Here is a 5,448-nt window from a genome sequence, read left to right as displayed (position 1 = left end):
GTCCGCTGCTCTGGCTCAGTTCCCTCCCTGTGTTCCTTACCTGTTGGCCTTCCCTCAGCTCTAGGCTAGGCTCTGCTCTGGGGACTTCCCAAAATCCCTCTGCATGGGGGAAGGGGTTGTGGTGTAAGGAACTGGGGTCTGGCTCGCTGGTCCTGTTATTTTCACTGGCTTCCGCATTACCCCATCGCCCCCCACCCTCAACTCCCATAGCACCTGGTCCAGGGCCATGAGCGACAAATGAACAACTCAGTTGCCTTCACATAGCCCCAGGTCAGCTTCCCTGTCTGCCCTACTGGCAGTCTCTGGTGCCTAAGAGCCTCTAGGCTGCCAAAGCTGGCTGGTGCCCCTTCCTCTCACTCCCCACTCCCCACTCCCGTTAGATCATGCCCTATGGTTCCTCTTGAGCATATCTGAGAGGACTTGCTGAGCTGGCAGGGATTTTCCACTTTGGATAAAATACTGGCTGGCAAAATCCAGAAGCGGTGGTGGCTCACTTCAAGATCACAGCAAGCTAGTGTTGAAGTGCCCTCTAACGAGGATTGATGAACGGGGAGGGGAGGAATTCTTGCCTTCTGGCTCAGACCTCTACGTGCCCCTCAGCTGCCCTGTGGGGTAAACTGGGTGAGGAGGACAGATCTGGGCTGGGAGGGGGACAAGAAATCTCATCAAGAGTCTTTTGGTTGCTGCCTCTCTCTTAGGGCTTGTCCACCTCTGACAATGGCTTTCTGGCAGAAACAGATGGACATGGGCTGGCAGATGACACAGTTGCTACTTCTGGCTTTGGTGGCTGCTATGTGGATGCCCAGCCCAGGACTCCACAGTCCATGGCAGATCTGCTCAATGTCTGCATGGATGCCTGAGGACAAGCTGCATGACTAGGTAAGGATAGAATGGGGTCTGGGGTGGGGAGAAGGCTGACCCTAAAAAGGGAAGTTAGGGGGATAGGAAGATCAGCTCTGAGGGGGGGCAATGGAGACAGGAGGTGGCTAAGGTGATCCTGAGGGCCTCTCCCAGGAGGCCACCAAATCTACAATATTAGGAGGACCATTTATCTAGCACCCACTATGAGTCAAGTGCTTTCTTCACATCTTATCAATGAATATGCCCAAAGGGCCTACTTGGTAGGTGGGTGGTGGTCTCTACTTATACAAATGAGGAAATAGGCCCAGAGAGTGCACAAGTACATGTAGAAATTGAAAGGCTAATCATTAGCAGTGGCTAGGAGAGGGACAAGGGGTACCTTTCTCAACCTTAACTATGTGCCAGCCCACAGAGCTCAGAGGCAAGGTAGAAGGGGAGGACCATTCCCTCAAGTCACGATGAAGCAAACATGTACAAACAGGTAAGGCCCCTGCACCCATTAGGTTCTGAAGAGACAGTGACAAATCAGATATTCTGGGAAGACTTCCCAGGAAAGGGGCCATCAGCCTTGGCCTTGGAGGATGAGTACGACTTTTCCAGGAAGACAAAGCAGGAAAGGACAGACTAGCAGAGGACAGGGTGTACATAGGTCAAAGGGTGACAGCACAAGTAGTGGCAAGTCCTGTGTAGTCAGAGCCCACAGAGAAGGGGAACTGAGACCAGGGTCCACATATCAGAGATAAGGCCCCTGAAGCAGTTCAGGAAATCTAAGCTTGAAGTTGAACTCCAGGTTCGTGAGAGATGCCAGCATTTTCATTCCTTCTGGTCTCCTCCTCTGCTCCCCACAAGGTTTCACATTGCTGGGGACGTTCCCAGGGAAAGACTGTGGCATGGACTGACTCCAGGGGCTCAAAGTGAAGAGGGGGAAGCCCAGCAGCCCCATGACTTCTGAGTCATCTTTCACATTTCATTGCTCTGTGTGTGTGTGTGTGTGTGTGTGTGTGTGTGTGTGTGTGTGTGTGAAAAATATATGTGACATAAAATTTGTCATTTTAAGTAGCTCTTTTTTTTTTTAAAGATTTTATTGGGGAACTGGGGAAGGGGAACAGTGTTGGGGAATCGGGGAAGGGAAACAACCAAGTTGCTGTCCTTCAATCTTAGTTGTGCAGGGTGTAGCTAGTTCAGTTCCAAATCCAGTCGCCATCTGGCCACCTGGTGGCAGCTCAGGGCAGCTCAGCTCAAGGTGTTCAATTTTAGTTGCAGGTGGGTGTAGCCCACCATCCCATGTGGGAATCAAACTGGCAACCTGTTGTTAAGAGCACGTGCTCTCACCAGCTGAGCCATCCTGTCACCTGTTGGCAGCTCAGCTCAGGCGCAGCTCACTGGCCCATGTGGGAAACGAACCAGTGACCGTGTTGCTCAGAGCTCACGCTCTTAACCAACTGAGCCACTTGGTCGGCCCAAGTATTTCTAAATGTACAGTTCAGTGGCATTAAGTACAATCACATTGTTGTGCAACCATCACCACCATCCATCTCTAGAACTTTTTCATCTTTCCAAATGGAAAGTCTGTACGTACCATGTCATTTTTAGCACTTTTTAAGTTCTAAAGGGTGTTTTTAAGAACCTTCTGGAGCACTTCCTCTTTGTCAAGAACTGGTGCAGACACAGACTTTTGAGGGAGACAGATGATTGTAATTCTGAGGGACGTGGGCTATATATGGGAGTGGCTATTTTTGTTGAGCCCCTACTATGGGCTAGGAAATGCTTTTTATTGGAGGCAGAAACCACTGACCTTGGCTGGCAGAGATGAGGTGCATGGGGCCTTGCAGGGTGACCAAGAGTTGGGGCCACCTGAGGAAGAGCACGTGGGAAGTCAACGAGGCCTGGAAGTACGGTCTGTGTCAGCAGCGCTAGGTGTGGGCTAGGTTGTTGAAGAGTGCTTTGGCCCTACCTTCATGGGTTTTCTTTAGTTTCTCCTGAGTGCCCAGACCTATCACATCTCCTCTCTTGCTCGACTTTGGGTACTAGAGTTCACCTCAGAGATTTGGGCCAAATGGCTCATGTTCACTCAGCTCTCAACTGCCAGCCCAGAGTGATTTCTAAAGAGGAACCTCCACCACATCCACTGTCTTACCTGCCTTGAATTTACCTCTCTAGATTGCTGCCCACACGTAGGTCCATGTTAAGGCCCATGTGCCAGGGAATTGCCCCTCGGTCCCCACTGCTTTTAGGACCTATCTGGAGGCCCCTAGTCTAGGGTTCCAGACTCTGGAAGAGCCAGGTGAGCCTCCTTCACTTCCAACCCCCCACCACAACCTGGGGCCACTCTACTCTCCATTCTGTCCTGAATCTTAACCTCATCATTTATAAGGGATGCAGCTTATTTAAACTCTGTAAAAATTGGAGTAGTGACATTTTTACTGGATTGTTGAGAAAATAAAGCACAAAAGCTGCAGGGACTTTGCACCTGCTGTTTTCGAGGCCTACAATGTTCTTTGTCTTCCCCCTGACCCCAGATGAAAACCATAAGCAACATGAGGGCAGAGATTTGATCTGTTTTGTTCACTGCATTATTCTCAATATCTCCCCCAGTGCCTGATACATAATAAGCATGCAGTCAATACTGGTTAATAACGAGTAATATAAATAACTTGAATCATGTGAAATAACTTTGTAAACTGTCTAGAGCTGTACAAATAATAATTGCTCCTATGGTATGTTGAAAGTCAGTATTATAATCACCTCTGCTGCAAATGGAAGCTCCTCAAAGAGCCAGACATAGAGGTGCCCTCCCCAGTGAGTGTTCCTCTAGATGACCTACTGGGTTAGAGAGGCCAGAGTATGGAGGAGACAGCTGTGGTGGAAGAAGGACTCAGTCCTGTGTCCTCCCCACCCAGTCAAGTCCCTGGAAGAAGAACGCCTGCTACTCCATCAGCACCAGCCAGGAGCTGCACAAGGACACCTCCCGCCTGTATAACTTTAACTGGGACCACTGTGGCAAGATGGAGCCTCGCTGTAAGCGCCACTTCATTCAGGACACCTGTCTCTATGAGTGCTCCCCCAACCTGGGGCCCTGGATCCGGCAGGTATGGGTGTCTCCCTCACCCCACCCCAGTAGGCTGCCCTCCAGCTCAGTCAAGGCCGTGGCTGCCAAAACAGCTGGCTGAGAGGAGCCTTCCATCTGCACCTCCCACCCAGGTGAACCAGAGCTGGCACAAAGAACGTTTCCTGGACGTGCCCCTGTGCAAAGACGACTGTCAGAGCTGGTGGGAAGCCTGTTGCACCTCCTACACCTGCAAGAGCAACTGGCACAAGGGCTGGAACTGGACCTCAGGTGAGGGCTGTTGGGTGGGGAAATGGAGGTGGGGTTTGGAGAAAGGGAGGCTGAGGATTTGGGACTGGGTGAGGATTTCTGGGGTAGCCAGAAATGAGCTTTGGGCCCAAGGGCTGAAGGTCTGTGTCCCCATGCAGGATCTAACAAGTGTCCAGCTGGGGCCGTCTGCCGCACATTTGAGTCCTACTTCCCCACGCCTGCAGCCCTGTGTGAGGGCCTCTGGAGTCACTCCTACAAGGTCAGCCAACACAGCCGAGGGAGTGGCCGCTGCATCCAGATGTGGTTTGACCCAGACCAGGGCAACCCCAACGAGGAGGTGGCGAGGTTCTATGCCATGCATGCTGGGGCCGTGCGCCATGGGATTGGGCCTCTCCTGCTCAGCCTGGCCCTGATGCTGACACCCTTGTTCCTTGGGTGAGCTGCTCCCACTGCTGAAACCTGGACCCTTGCCTGCACCCAACCTGGGTAACCTCAGATCAGCCCAGCTCAGCTCTTTTAGATAAGGGGGCCTCACAATGCCCTGGTCATTAATTCCTGATCCAAGATGGGTCCTATGGGGTTCCTCTGACAGCCTATTCAAATAGACAGATCCACATGTGTCTTGTCTTATAAACAATTTGGGGATGAATGGGATTGGGGGGACATGACTCATTGATTCATCATTGCTGTTGAGAGACCCAAAGAAGGACTAGGACTAGCCTGAAGTTCACCAGCCAGTAAGGGGTGGAAGCTGGTCCCTTAGTTTGGGGTTCTTCTGCACCAGGCTTCACCCTTATGCCAAGTTCATCACTCCCACACCACAAGGTGACAAGGGGATTGGTGGACCAAAGGTGGGCAGAAACTGGCTGGTGAGTTATCGGGCAGTTTCTTTTCGTTTTGTGTTGTTTTTTAGCTGAGCCATCCTGCTACCTGTTGGCAGCTCAGCGGCTGCTCAGCTCAGGCTGGACTCGAACCGCTGTTGCTCAGAGCTCAAACTCTTGAGCGAGCTCTTAACCAACTGAGCCATTCGGCCAGCCCTCGGGCAGTTTCTTTTCCCTTCCTTCCCTTAATAGGTGTGGCCAGGGTGGAAATATTGGTAGAAGGGTCTCAATGATGAACACCTTCATTGTTTCCCTTTTCTTTTTTTCTTAAAGATTTTATTGGGGATTAGGGGGAGGGAACAATGTCGGGGAATCAGGGAAAGGGAACAGACAAGTTGCTATCCTTGTTCTTCAGTTTAGTTGTGGAGGACGTCGCTTCCATGTTGGTAT

At 51.3% G+C, this 5,448-nt stretch overlaps 1 pseudogene; it reads left to right on the top strand.

Annotated features, from left to right (window-relative positions):
- The first annotated feature begins 744 nt into the window (after window positions 1-744).
- Window positions 745-4,631, top strand: LOC109372412 (folate receptor beta-like; annotated as a pseudogene).
- Window positions 4,632-5,448: the final 817 nt, after the last annotated feature.

Source organism: Hipposideros armiger, unplaced genomic scaffold (assembly GCF_001890085.2).
Source record: "Hipposideros armiger isolate ML-2016 unplaced genomic scaffold, ASM189008v1 scaffold_635, whole genome shotgun sequence".
NCBI classification, from domain to species: Eukaryota; Metazoa; Chordata; class Mammalia; order Chiroptera; family Hipposideridae; genus Hipposideros; species Hipposideros armiger.
This window is presented reverse-complemented; position numbering and strand designations above follow the sequence as displayed.